Here is a 15,457-nt window from a genome sequence, read left to right as displayed (position 1 = left end):
CACTAACAATGAGAAAACAGAAAGAGAAATTAAGGAAACAATTCCATTCACCATTGCAACAAAAAAAATAAATATTTAGGAATAAATCTACCTAAAGAAACAAAAGACCTATATATGGAAAACTATAAAACACTGATGAAAGAAATCAAAGAGGACACAAATAGATGGAGAAATATCCCATGTTCATGGATCGAAATAATCAATATAGTGAAAATGAGTATACTACCCAAAGCAATCTATAGATTCAATGCAATCCCTATCAAGCTGCCAATGGTATTTTTCACAGAACTAGAAAGAATAATTTCACAATTTGCATGGAAATACAAAAAAACCTCGAATAGCCAAAGCAATCTTGAGAAAGAAGAATGGAACTGGAGGAATCAAACCTGCCTGACTTCATGCTATACTACAAAGCTACAGTCATCAAGACAGTATGGTACTGGCACAAAGACAGAGATATAGATCAATGGAACAAAATAGAAAGCCCAGAGATAAATCCATGCATCTATGGACACCTTATCTTTGACAAAGGAGGCAAGAATATACAATGGAGAAAAGAAAATCTCTTTCAACAAGTGGTACTGAGAAAATTGGTCAACCACTTGTAAAAGAATGAAACTAGAACACTTTCTAACACCATACACAAAAATAAACTCAAAATGGATTAAGGATCTAAATGTAAGACCAGAAACTATAAAACTAGAGGAAAACATAGGCAAAACACTCTCTGACATAAATCACAGCAGGATCCTCTATGACCCACCTCCCAGAGTAAAGGAAATAAAAGCAAAAATAAACAAATGGGACCTAAATAAACTTAAAATCTTTTGCACAACAAAGGAAACTATAAGCAAGGTGAAAAGACAGCCTTCAGAATGGGAGAAAATAATAGCAAATGAAGCAACTGACAAAGAATTAATCTCAAAAATATACAAGCAGCTCAGGCAGCTCAATTCCAGAAAAATAAACGACCCAAACAAAAAATGGGCCAAAGAACTAAACAGACATTTCTCCAAAGAAGACATACAGATGGCTAACAAACACATGAAAAGATGCTCAACATCACTCATTATTAGAGAAATGCAAATCAAAACCACAATGAGGTACCATCTCATGCCAGTCAGAATGGCTGCTATCCAAAAGTCTACAAACAATAAATGCTGGAGAGGGTGTGGAGAAAAGGGAACCCTCTTACACTGTTGGTGGGAATGCAAACTAGTACAGCCACTATGGAGAACAGTGTGGAGATTCCTTAAAAAACTGGAAATAGAACTGCCATACGACCCAGCAATCCCACTGCCAGGTACACACACCGAGGAAACCAGAACTGAAAGAGACACGTGTACCTCAATGTTCATCGCAGCACTGTTAACAATAGCTAGGGCATGGAAGCAACCTAGATGTCCACCGGCAGACGAATGGATAAGAAAGCTATGGTAGATATACACAATGGAATATTACTCAGCCATTAAAAGAACACATTAGAATCAGTTCTAATGAGGTGGATGAAATTGGAGCCTATTATACAGAGTGAAGTAAGTCAGAAAGACAAACACCAATACAGTATATTAACGCATATATATGGAATTTAGAAAGATGGTAACAATGACCCTATATGCGAGACAGCAAAAGAGAGACAAATGTAAAGAACAGAGTTTTGGACTCTGTGGGAGAAGGCGAGGGTGGGATGATTTGAGAGAGTAGCATTGAAGCATGTATATTATCATATGTGAAGTAGATCGCCAGTCCAGGTTCGATGTATGAAACAGTGCTCAGGGCTGGTGCACTTGTATGACCCTGAGGGATGGGATGGGGAGGGAGGTGGGAGGGGGGTTCAGGATGGGGAACACATGTACACGCAGGGCTGATTCATGTCAATGCATGGCAAAAACCACTACAATATTGTAAAGTAATTAGCCTCCAATTAAAATAAATTTAAAAACAAAATAAGTACAAGATCTGTACACTGTAACAACAAAATATCATTGAAAGAAATTAAAGAAGACTTAAATAAATGGAAATACATCCCATTCACCAATGAGAATATTCAGTATTATTAAGATAGCTGCTGCTGCTGCTAAGTCACTTCAGTCGGGTCTGACTGTGTGTGACCCCATAGACAGCAGCCCACCAGGCTTCACCGTCCCCGGGATTCTCTAGGCAAGAATACTGGAGTGGGTTGCCATTTCCTCCTCCAGTGCATGAAAGGGAAAAGTGAAAGTGAAGTCACTCAGTCATGTCTGACTCTTAGCGACCCCATGGACTGTAGCCTACCAGGCTCCTCTCTCCATGGGATTTTCCAGGCAAAAGTACTAGAGTGGGGTGCCATTGCCTTCTCCGTATTAAGATAGATTGATATTGAGATTCAAGGTAGTCTTCATCAAAATCCTAGCTACTTGTTTTGCAGAAATTGGAAAGTAGGTCCTAAAATTTCATATGAAAATGCAAGGCACCCAGAATAGACAAAACAATCTCAAAAAATGACAAATTTAAAGGACTCACACCGCTAGACTTCAAAAATTAATACAGTAATCAAGGCACTATAGTACTGGCATAAGGATAGACAGGTTAATACATGAAATAAAATTGAGATTCCAGAAATAAACCCATATGTTTATGGATAACTTATGTTTGACAAGGGTACAAGACAATTCAAAGCAGAAATAGCTTTTTCAACAAAAGGACAACAGGACATCCATGCAGAAAATAATGACATTGTACCTATTCCTCACACCAAATTAAAAATTTAATTCAAAATGGATCAAAGACCTAAATGTAAGAACCAAAACTATAAAATTCTTAAAAGAAAACATAGGCATAAAATTTGGTGATCTTAAATTAGGCAATGGTTTTAAAATATGACACAAAGCACTATCAATAGAATTAAAAAATGGATAAATTGGAACTCATCAAAATTAAACACTTTTGTGCTTCAAAGGACTCTATAAATAAAGTGAAAAAACAACCCAGAGAATGAGAGAGAATATTTTTAAATCATGCATCTGTCAAGCGTCTAGTATCTAAAATATATAAAGAAATTTACAACTCAGTAAAAACAAACAAAAAAATTTTTTTAATGAGTAACAGATATGAATAGATATTTCTTCAAAGAAGACATATAAACTTCTACTAAGCACAAGAAAAGATGCTTCACATCATTAGTCTTTAGGAAAATGCAAATCAAAAAGCTCAATGAAATACCATTTCATACCTGCTAGGATGGCTAAAAAAATAAAAAAGACGGTAACGATATGGAGAAATTGAAGCTCTCATGAATTGCTGAAGTACAGCTACTGTGAAAAACAGTTTGGGAGTTCCTTAAAAAGTTAAACACTGAATTACCATACAACCCAGCAATTCTACTCCTAGGTATACAACCAAGAAAATTGAAAACATGTGTTCCAATGAAAAAACTTGAACATGAATGTTTGTGACATTAGCCATAATAGCACAAAAAGTGAAAACTGGCCCCCAAATGTTCATCAATGAATTAATGGATAAATAAAATGTGATATATCCATAGAATGCAGTATCATTCAGCTATGGGAAAAAATGAGGTACTGATGAGACACGTGGGACCTGGGACCCTTTGCTACAAGTTCTTGTACCTGGACAACAAATGTCTCCTGGAGAAACAGAATACAAAGATAGATAGGTTGATCCAAAAATATAACTGCGACTCCAGAGATAAACCCATACATTTAGGACAATTGATTTTTGATAAGGATACCAAGACAATTCAACGCAGAAAGAAAAGCCTTTTCAACAAAAGGATAACTGCATAGCCACACAGAAAATAACGATGTTGATCCTATTCCTCACACCAAATTTTAAAAATTAAGTCAAAATGGATCAAAGATGCAAATAAGGACTAAAAATAACTGCATGCATGCACAGTTGGGGAAAATTATAAACAAGATACAAAAAGACCAAAAACCCAACTTCTATGTTCCCTGCACACAATACCACCAGAGAAGGGGCCTAAGTCACCCCATCCTGCCTGACCCCTGGACCTGCCCCTACCCTCACCCCATGTAAGGGAACAACTCACCTCCACTCAGGGAGTGAAAAAAGGAACCTGTTACTTGTTTTGTTCCCTCCTGCTGCAGCATGAGTCCCAGTAAAGCCTTGCCTAAATTTCTCCTCTGGACTCTTATCAATTTCCATTGATTTAAAGAGTCTAAGAACCAGCTCTGTTACACCGATGTGTGATACAACATGAAAGAAAAACCACATACAAAAGGCTATCATGTTGTATGACTCAATTTCATGAAATGCCCCCAAACTTTCAAAGAGACAGAAAGTAGGTTAGTCATTTCCAGGGACTTGGGGGATGGGAGAATGGTGGGGAGTGACTGCTAATGGGTACAGAGTTTGACTGGGGATGAGAATGTTCTGGAATTATATGATGCCAATGGCTGCACAACTCTGAATAGATTAAAAAGCACTGAATTGCATACTGCAAATGGGTGAATTTAATAGTAAATGAATTGTATCTCAATATTTTAAAAAGTCAGACCACACTATTCTTCTCAAAATACTCCAACAAGTTCATGTCTCAGAAAAAGTCAAAGGAACACAAGACTCCCCAGAGCCACTGCTCTAACCACTGCTTTTCTGACCTCATCTCCCATCACTCTCCCACCTGGCAGCCCCCACCAGTCACACTGCCTCTTTTCTGTTCTTCAAACACACCATCATGCTTCCACCTCAGGTCCTTGGCACTCAGTTTCCCCACAGCCCTGGATTCAAGCCTCCAACACCAGCACAGTTAACTTCTGCGACTCTTGAAGTCTTTGCTTGAATGTCCCCTTTTCAGTGAGGTCTACCCTAACTACATGCCTGTACTCCTTTTCCCCAACCCTGTTACTTCTCTTTTGCATTTATCCCTGTCCAAAACATAACATGCTTCTCTTATTTCTTACTTTGTATTTATGGTCTGTTTCCTCCCACTAGAATCTAAGCCATGGTAGCTAGAATTTCTGTCTGCTTCTTCACTGCTCTGTTTCACACTCTGTGCGCATACAGGAGGTGCTTGCTAAATATCTGTTGGTGACCACAGAATAAATGAACGTCTACAGGGGTAAACAGGTTTGGAGGACCTGTTCTGAGAATGAAAACATCTTCACGGACACACAAACAACTTTGGTAATGAACTTTTTTGAAGACTGTCTACTGCTTGTTATCAAACACTTTTTCAAGCCTAAGAGCCATCAGATATTTTCTGACACCTGCTATTTAATTACTGTGACCATGCATGAAAGCAATGGGCCCCAGGCCCTTTTCTTTCAGCAGCTGAGTATGTGAGCCTTGCTCAGCTTCGCATCTTTGATGCTCACATTTCACTTGTACTTCTTCCTTGGTTTCACACAGTGACACAAACTGCCGGGAAACTCTCTCTGCCTCTCTCAGGACATCTTTGCTTTGAGTCTAACCCTGGGCCAGCTCTGCAGACTGAAGACACTCTGGGTGTGCCTGTCAACAGGAGGAGAAGCACTCCAGCAGGAACTCCACACCACCTGAACTCACAGCCTCCTAAGCTCCAGAGAGCATCTTTGTTGTGCTTAAATGAGCCTTCCATGTGCTCCCAGCAGGAGCACACATAATTAAACGTACTAACATTTAAGAGCAGGCTTAACCCACAGACTTTTCTATTATCATTTTTAACTTTTGATTCATCCACTCTAGAGATTCAGCCTTTCTTTGATGGAGACCTAAAACATGAGAAATTTCTTGGGCGTCCAAAAAATCATAATGCTTTTGGGAAATTGAGTCTTAGCACTAAGAAATCCCTCTGTGCTCTGCCATCTCCATTCTCTATTTTTCAGATAAAATAGCTATTGCTTTGTGTCTGTGTGGAGCACAGCAAAAAGATAGGAAACTCAGAAAGATTTCAAAGAACCATCTCTGTCACCTTCAAAATCTTTTTGTCCTTGGGTATCCTGCAATGTCTGTACTCTAGTCACAAAAATGTTTTCTCTGCAGCAGTTGACCCTATCTATGTTAATGATTTTAACAACTTACTGACCAGAGATGTATGAATACGTCTCTTGTTATCCTAACATAACTGACCAGGGTGTTTCAATATTCACTTATATAACAAATCACCAGCCACAGACATTAGTTTCTGCAAAAGTCCTCCAGTCAGTAACATGTTATGTGTTAGCTGCTCAGTTGTGTCTGACTCTTTGCTACCATGGACTATAGCCCTCCAGGCTCCTCTGTCCATGGGATTTCCCCAGCAAGAATACTGGAGTGGGTAGCCATTCCCTTCTCCAGGGGATCTTCCCGACCCAGGGATCAAACCCAAGTCTCCTGCATTGCATGTGGATTCTTGACCATCTGAGCCACCAGGGAAGTCCCCGATAATGTATTAAGTAGGACCTATAATACAAATTCGTATAATCCAGAATACAGCCCCAACACACCTGTTTTTGGTTCACTTAAGTATCCCACAGGTCTTTCAGGTTCTTTCTATCCAAGATTCTTATTATGTCTCCACCAAAACAAAATTTTAATTTTTAAAAATTAATAAGAAATAAGAAACCCTGGTGTTGCCAAGCCTTACTAATAGCATTACTTTCTCCCACTCAAGGAAACCAGGAAATTCAAAATAAAACTTGGCTCTCTGCTCTGGCTCTATGCAAATTCTGTCAGTCAATGAGTCACTTGCTTTGACCCTATTTTAATGAACTTCCAAATTTTTCCTGGCCATATATCTTCTGAAGAAGGATTACCTCCCGCTCACACTTAAAGCCAACAGTGGGGACTTTCTTGGGCTCACAGTTTGAAAGCTGACTGCCCTCTACTCTCACTTTGAAAACACTAATTACTCAGGTGACCATGAAAATGAAACCACTTGTTCTCCCAACCCCTGCCATCTGCCCTGGTGCTGGGCCTGGGTTCTATCTTGTGCTAAGGAAGATCTGGCTCCGTTACCGAACCAAACTTGCATCCATTCACCCAACATACAACAACGCCAACATACAACATATATACAATAACATACAACGACATGCAACAACTGGGCTGTGGGGAAGGAAAATATAATGTTTACTGCAAGGCACCCAAGATGGGGCCAATCAAGAACAGGCAGCTCATGCTCAAAAGACCCAAACCCCCTGATGCCTTTCAGGGTAGGTTTTTTAAAAACGGTGTGAGGGAGAGGATCACAGGGTCTTTCATAAGCTCGTGCACAATTCTCTGACTGGTTGATGGGAAAGTTAACAGAGTGAGTTCAGGAATCATAATCATCAACCTGCTGGTTCCAATCAGTCTGGGGTTTCCATGCTAGTGATCAGCATGTGGTTAACTTCTTCCACCTGGTAGCGGTGTTAAGTATCTGCAAAACAACTTAATGATATGGCCCAGGATATTAACTATAGCATTTGAGGAGGAACTAAAGGTCCTTTGTTTTATGGCTGAACTATTATTATTCTCTTGCTTGACTGTTTGTTTTTGCATTTTCTCACTTCTCTGATTAAATTGCTTTTTGGAATTCAGGGAAGGTCTAAATGGCTAAAGCTCTTCTACAAAAAAGATGCAGGGACACAGGGCATCTGTTCCTGGGAAGGCCCTGCAGGATCCTGCTTAATTTCAGCCCTATCACTTCCAGCCTATGTGAGCTTGGCTGTGATGTTATATGCCATGCATGCAATAACACAACATTCCCAGGTGGCTCAGTGGTAAACAATCCATTGCCAATGCAGGAGACACAGCAGTCTCAGGTTCAATCCCTGGGTGGGGAAGATCCCCTGGAGGAGGAAATAGCAACCTACTCCAGTATTCTTGCCTTGGAAATCTCATGGACAGAGGAGCCTGGCAGGGTCCTCTACAGTCTACAGTCCATGGGGTTGCAAAGAGTGGGACATGACTGAAGTGACTGAGCATGATATAAGAGGAGCACATGGCATATATGCAATAACACAGAAATCAGACCTATAAACATAGGTTATCATAAGACAGTATGGTATATAAATGCATAAGGCAGTAGAGACCCATAGGTTAATCCATTCTATTGAGCTCAGCCTATCTAGATTTCTAAGGAAGACTGTGCAAATTTAGTAGGTTCTATTTTTACTGTCAGGGAGGACTACACTATGGGAATTCCCCACAAGTGTTGCCGCTGTGTCCCTCTCCCATTTCACCACCACGCTGCCTCCTGAAAGTGGGCAAATGAAGCTCATGGTTCCCCAAGGTCCAAACCTAACTCTGAAGCCCAGCCAGGGCTGGAGCTGTCCAAATCAATAAGGAGGTCCCATCCCATCGTCCAATAAAGGATAAGGCCCAGAGGGCTGAGAAATCTGTTTTCTAGTACACATACGTTACTCTCAACAAAAACATTATTTCTTCACAAACACAGATTCATTGCTCTGAACCCTAAGTGTGAACCAGGAATTGGAGCTAAGAGAGTCTTACATTTAGAGCTCTAGGTTCAGCTACTGTCCCACTCCTCCTAAGGAGACATGTCTCTCCGCACCCAAGATTCGCTTTCTAAAAAGACCTTATATTACGGAGACTGCAGCCGGAATTAACTGGACTAGACACCGAGGGCCACCCTTTGCCAAATGAATAGGAACGAAGGACGAGGCTACCCCCAAGTGGGAAACCCGCAAATTGCAGCGACGCTTCCAATCAGTTACACTTTAGTTCAAGAAACTGAACCGGGTTTCCATCTCCAGCTCGCAGAAATGCCCCTCCTTGAGAACCGTTAGGGAGGAAACTGAGGTGCGGATCCTTTTACTATCACCACGGCGCGCTGAGAAAACAGAACAGGCGAACCCATCGTCTCCCAACCCCCTTACCCTATAAAGCACCTGGTTAAATGCAGATTCTGGGTCCTCACCGCTGACACTTTGATTTAGCGAACCAGCAGGAGTGAGCACCTGGAGTTCTGGTGTCTAACCACGTGGTTTGGATCATCTGGCAGATTTGGAGATTGTGGGCTGGGAAGCGACTTTCTGTTACCCTTCCCGGATCCCGGGCTGAGGGTCCTGGGAACCCCGAATCCGCAGTCTTTCTTGTGGCCTTTCTCGCAGCCCCCAGCCCCTGCTCTAGCGTCTCCCCAGCAGCCACTGCGGAACCCCGCCCACCAGCCCGGGTCTGCCCCGGGGCAGCCCAGCCAACGTGGTTTCCATGGCGACCCTGGCTTCGCCTCGTGCCGCTTCCCTCGCGCGGTGTAAGGTGGCATCTCTCTGACTCAGCGCCCACCGCCCCGACCGAGAAGGGAAAATCTAGTCCAGGACAGTCAAGCTAAGAAGTAAGTTTATTACTATTATTGAGTATTTCTTGTGCCCATTTTTTATTTAAAATAAGATGTAAGAGTTTTGTTTTTGCCGGGGTGGGGGGTGGAGGGTCGCGGAATTCTTGTGACCTATCTTCCTAGTACCTTTATGTAACATCTCACATTCAGATTCAAACGCTTGGGATAGACTGGCCTCCTCCCCCGCCCCAGCTGAAGGAATTCATAATTTCGACTTGCCTTAGAGACTTACCTTTCTTTGCACAGCCCTCCCGTGGTACATGAACCAGAACACCCAGGTGTGTAGGTTTTGTCTAGCAACCTCGGGAAACACCGAGGTGATTTCCCAGACCGTGGGCTTCCTGTTCCTTCTTTACTCTCCAATCCTGCCCTTCTTGCCAAGGACTGCTGCCTCTCCTCTGAACCCGATGGAGGAGGTCAGGTTCTTAAGGCACCCGGGAGGGAATGCAGAGACTGTGTTCTCAGAAGCATCTGGGCTGAGCTAGGCCCTCACAAGTTCCTCGTTATTCTAATCAAGGAGCCCCGGCTTATTCTAATCAGCTTCCTTTAGGAGAGGGCCACATCTTCTGGAAGGACCTGGGTATACTTTCAAAAGGTGCTATAAGGAGCATGGTCCAACACCCCAGGTCCGGTCAGCTTTTGTTTTTGATTATCCATGAGGACCGTTGAGTCATGGTGCTTCCTTGGGGCGTTTGGCAGTTCAAGATGGCTGGAGGCTAAATGAAAATCTAGGCACCTCTGAAATCCTGCTGATATGTGGAATAAATGACTTTCAGAATGACCAGCTCTGGAGGATACTGGGAAATGTCTAGTACTGCCTGGTCATTTCATAAACATGGAGATGTGAAGACAAGGTTTGACTACTCTTGTTTTGTCACATAGTAACATTTTCAATGGCTAAGTGTAAGCATCGGCAATCTTCTGAAAAATTAACTAGATACATTCAGAGATGGAGTGGATCCATTTTGTTCAGAGTTTTCAGGGCCAGACATCACAGAAGACCATCTCACAGTCTCTGTGTAGGGAACCATCCATTCTTCATTAAAGAAGCCAGCATGCATGCTAGGTTGCTTCAGTCATGTCCAACTCTTTGCGACTGTAGCCTGCCAGGTTCCTCTGTCCATGGGATTCTTCAGGCAAGAATACTGGAGTGGGTTACCATGCTCTCCTTCAGGGGACCTTCCCAATCCAGAAATTGAAACTGTGTCTCTTACGTCTCCTGCATTGGCAGGTGGGTTCTTTACCACTAGCGCTGAAGAAGGGAAGAAGCAGATCACCCAGACTGAACTAGCTCCATCTTATACTTTTAATGAACTGTGGACTACATATCTGGTAACCATGGAGATAACATGCCAATGACGGAGCAGGCCCCACAGAAAGATAAACACCAGACCAGGCTGACCTCATACCTAGACTCCCTGAAGAAGAAGAATACGATAACTCACTGTGTTATCGAACACCTTCTGTAATCTTGATGGTGCCCAGTAATGTGGGCTGCACTGCATGGCTAGTTGACCTTCAGAATGTGAAACATGACTAACTTAATTGTATCTCCTTCTAATATTTTCCAGAGCAGACTTGAGAAAATTGGGAATGTGGGCTTGGGCATGTACACACTAGGTATAAAAGGTAGACACAAAAAACAGTCAGGGTGCCTGGCTAAAGAGGAAACTCTACCTTGGACCCACCAGTGTAATAAACTGCACTCCATTTTCTGCGCTGTCCTTCTGAGTGAGTTTGTTTCCCGGGGTGTTTGGCTACAACAGCGCCACCAGGGACGCCCCATTAAAGAAGCAGCGCTAGAGAATTTTCTTCAGTCTAAGAGCTGACCAAACTGTACTGTAGAGCTGTGTAAAACTTGTAGATCTTTTTTGTTTGTTTATAATTTTATTTTTTTAATTTATTTATTTTAATTGGAGGCTAATTACAATATTGTAGTGGTTTTTGCCATACATTGACATGAATCGGCCATGGGTGTACATGTGTAGATCTTACAGGGCTGGATATCCAGATCGGCCATTAGCGTCTTGCCCTCTGAGTTGCTATAAAGACTTATTTGCACATTTAACTACTGGAAGGAAACTCCCACTAGGATGTCAGAGATTCAGGGAGACAATAATTAACACTTTCTTCTTCCCTTTCCAATTATGGAGTGACGGGAGTCAAAGCAAACAGAGATTAAAATATCAGCTGTATTGTGCAGCAGCCCAACTATGGTTATGGGTTCAAGTTGGCTTCAGACACACAAGACATGATAGGTTTGACTCTCATATTACATATAGGGGGTTTTATAGAAAGATACAAAGCATGACATGCAGTAGGCACGGCATCTTCATGTTATCCAGGGGCTGGGCAGCAAGCCAAGGGACAGCTCCTTTTGCACTGTCTCCCATATGAGGGGTGCAAGGCTGCTGTGGGCATGAATGAGAGCCAAGGCATGTGGCTTACTTGGATGCATAGAAGCCATAACTCATCTTCCCTATTAACATCTTTTATGATTCTAGACATGCAGGCCCAATGCCTATGTGCCAACCCACAGCTCCCCCTACCCTGGTACACGTGATGGAGTGGGAAAGGCACTCCCCATTTATCTTCACTCTGCTCTTTTCTGAGGTGGTTCTAAGGAAGCCATCTGTGGGCCTGAGGTCAACACTTCGCTTACCGTCATGAATTTAACATGTCTCCCGTCAACGCCTGATCCTCTCTACCCTGCCTGTCCTTCTGACAGCCTTTTCATCTTGGTCAAGTCCAATGACACCAGCCAGTTGTGCCGACTAAGCACCTTGTCTCTTCCAAGTGCCACACTTTCTGCTACCACCTGGCCCTGGCCACTGTCATCCCCAGCCTGGGTGATCGAGAGAGCCTCCCAGCTGGTCCTCTTGCTTTGGCCCTTTGCCTTCCCGCAGCCCATGATCAACGGATGATTTTAAACACGCCAGTCAGAGTGAGCTCTTGAAAAAGAGAGGAAAAGAAAAACCTTCTTCCTCTGCTCAAAGCCATCCACTGACCTGTCCTCTCACTCAGTCCCTGTCCTCCACTCCTGTACGTGTTCCCTCCCATCTTCACTGGCTCTCTAGCCACCAGCCCTGCCTCTTCAGAGCACTGACAGCCTCCTGACCTTCACATACTAATTTTTGCTTGTTGTCTTTATTCTCCAACAAGTACGTTTGCTCCGCGAGGGCAGAAACTGTTTTCGGTTCGTCTGTTTTTCCACTACTGTATCACCAGTGCCTAGAACAGAGCCTGGCATGTGTAGGAGGTAAATGAGTGTTAGTTAATTAAGGAACCGAAAAAATACATGAATGGTTGACTGACTGTCACAACTTAGCAGCATGGCCACAGGGGGCCTCCTCATCCTGCACCCCAAGTGAGGATGACTCCACCCAGTCATCTGCTTCCTAGACAACCCCAGGCCCTCCTGACAGGGGCCAATGACAACTGCTGCCCCTACTCTCCTGTTGGCCACAGTGGAGAGAGAGAGCTCCCTAGGGGGTTGAGCTGATTTAGTTCTCACTTTCAGAACCACCAAGCAGACAATTCACCGTACCTTGCCTAGGGCAAGGAGTGGGTGGGAGAGAGGGCAGGGAAATTACTCAAAGTGAAGCCCCACCACAGAAAAGCACAAAGCCCCAGACACCTGACAACCATAATTCAGTAAGAAGATGCCAGAGGGCCAAGCCTGTCAGTTGCAGTGTGATCTCAAAGTGCAAAAACCTACGGCAAACCCCCAGTGCACAGATCTTGCTTTCTAGGACCATCCGCTCATAAAAGGAAGCCGGTCTTCTTGGAGAAATGGCTGATTCCAGGGCAGGGACAGTGGGTATAGAAGATGAACTGTGACTATCTTGTAGTATGTACCAGAAATTAAGGAATTGCTCAGAAAGTAAAAGGAATGGGCCATGCTGAAGGGATGCAGGAGCCATCCTGGAAGAGCTGATCAAAGCTGGAATAATTTAAGCGATGAAATAAGTAAGGTAGTATTGGATTTTAACTAAAAGTATAAAATATCCATGAGTCCTTGCTAATGTATAAGTGAATGAATGAATAAGTAAAGGAGAAGAGATCAATCGGCCTTATAGAAGAATTTCAAATAATTTATTTATTATTAATTTATATAACATGAAGGTGGAGCTTAAGCTCCCCCCCCCCCCAATTAGAGTAGGTGCTATGCTTAGTGACTTATTAGAGTATGGAAAGGGGAAAAAGTAACCTTACAGTGGAGAAACCTGGCAACACTATCTTGGTCAAGGTCAACATCATCAGTGGTAAATCATGTTGATAGCTTGTGACCCATAAGGGCACTATGCCTCTGTAGTCTTCTTCCACCAAACCTGTAAACCTAGTCTCACCGTGAGAAAAACATGAGACGATCCCAAATCACAGAACATTCTACAAAATACCTGACCAGTACTCCTCAAAACCATCAAGGTCATAAGAAACAAGGGGAGTCTAAGAAAACATGATGACTAAATGTAACGAGGTAACCTGGATGGGATCCTGGAAGAGAAGAAAGATGTTAGTGGAAAAAAAATGTTATTAAAATCTGAATAAACTGTGGACTTTGTTTAATAGTAATTTGCCTATGTTGATTTTTGTGATTTTTTTAAATTTATTTTTAATTGACGGACAATTGCTTTACAATATTGTGTTGGTTTTGCCCATGTTGGTATTTTAGAAGTGATAAATGTAGCATGTTGGTGCTTCCCTGGTGGTCTGGTGGTTAAGAATCTGCCTTCCAAAAGCAGAGGACATGGGTTTGATCCCTGATTGGGGAACTGAGATCCCATATGCCAAAGGGCAACTGAGCCCACAAGGCACGACTAGAGAGCCTGTGCACTGCAACTACTGAGCCTACGTTCTCTAGACCCTACACTCCATAACAAGAGAAGCCCATATGCCGCAAGGAAGACCCAGCAAAAAGAAGAAGTGACAAATATACCATAGTAATGTAGGATGTAACAGGCAAAATGGAGTGAGGGGAACACAGGAACTGTCTGTATTACCTCTGCAGCTTTTCTGTATATCTAAGACTATTCTAAAATAAAAGATTTATTTTCAAAAGTGATGCCGACTTAGTGAATACTTCCACTTACAGCCCCACTGAGCCCATGCAGCCAGGAGCTTCAGTAACTGACCCTCCTTGATTCTTGGAGGATCTTTATTGGGGATGTGACTGAACAGACCTTAAATATAAAATGTCTTTCAGGGCATCAGGCTTCAGTATACTTTGGCTTCCCTGGTGGCTCAGATAATAAAGAATCCACCTGCAGTGCAGGAGACCTGAGTTTAATCCCTGGGTTGGGAAGATCCCCTGGAGGAGGACATGGCAACCCACTCCAGTATTCTTGCCTGGAGAATCCCCATTGACAGAGGAGCCTGGCTGGCTACAGTCCATGGGGTCACAAAGAGTCAGACATGACTGAACGATTAAGCACACATACTTGTCTTATCTGTTTATGCAAAAACTGTAGCCCTTCAACCTTGCTGATTGGTCTTCAGCCATTTACTGCCTAATTTACTCTCTCCATCTTTATTTTTTTAGACATATGATTCTGCTTGTCTCAGTTGTCATATTCACTACCATAAAGAAACAGTTATTTAGATTTTTAACACATAACTCCATACGCATGAGGCTATTTAGATGGAGGAAGCGATCATTTATTGGGTACCTCCTGCGTGCCAAGTACTGTGTTTGGTTCAGTTTCATTCGATGCAAATAACACAGTGAGTTTGAATTGCACCCATCTTGGGAATGGATTCTCTCTCTAGAGCACACTGAAATGCTTAGAATTACTGGCATACTAATCTTGTGTTTGAAATCCCATTCATCCCAGTAAGAGTGGAGAAAAGATATTCTCTAGGTGAGTGTCCTCAGTTCTTAAGTTTCCTTATCTCTGATCTTACATAACTATAGGTAGTCATACCTTAGACAGGAGAGTAAACCCCTCCTTGTTCTCTGTCATCTTTCAAAACAAGGATGGTTTCTGTATTGCCCTCCGGCAGGTCTGGCTGTGGAGTGTGATGCTGGTTGGCTCATAGAGGCAGGCAGTCTGGGCTGGGGTCTGGGACCAGAGCTGTCCACCAGGAGTGTGGGAGCACAGTGTGATGGACAAGCCCATGGTTTTGATGGTTCTTTTCTGTCCTACTTTCTGGTGTTGGCTATTACTCCCACTGCATTGGACCACAGAAGCAGAG

The 15,457-nt window shown here is 42.9% G+C and overlaps 2 protein-coding genes across 18 annotated transcripts in view; one reads left to right on the top strand and one right to left on the bottom strand.

The window, feature by feature from the left end:
* LOC145517683 (uncharacterized) overlaps nt 1-9,128 on the bottom strand; it is an 85,389-nt gene extending 76,261 nt beyond the window's left edge. For all 14 annotated transcript variants that reach the window (XM_081520772.1, XM_081520723.1, XM_081520805.1 and 11 more), the window contains exon 1: nt 8,817-9,128. The gene's annotated coding sequence lies outside the window, so the exon portion shown is untranslated. The remainder of the gene's footprint in view (nt 1-8,816) is intronic.
* The window catches only part of LOC145517664 (uncharacterized), a 63,053-nt gene continuing 56,706 nt past the window's right edge, over nt 9,111-15,457 (top strand). The window contains exon 1 of one of the 4 annotated variants that reach the window (XR_014062259.1): nt 9,111-9,259. The gene's annotated coding sequence lies outside the window, so the exon portion shown is untranslated. The remainder of the gene's footprint in view (nt 9,260-15,457) is intronic. The other 3 variants (XR_014062257.1, XM_081520698.1, XR_014062260.1) reach the window with 3 other exon arrangements.

The sequence above is a fragment of the Giraffa tippelskirchi genome, chromosome 1 (genome assembly GCF_054371585.1).
Source record: "Giraffa tippelskirchi isolate mGirTip1 chromosome 1, T2T-mGirTip1v1.2.pri, whole genome shotgun sequence".
NCBI lineage: Eukaryota > Metazoa > Chordata > Mammalia > Artiodactyla > Giraffidae > Giraffa > Giraffa tippelskirchi.
This window is presented reverse-complemented; position numbering and strand designations above follow the sequence as displayed.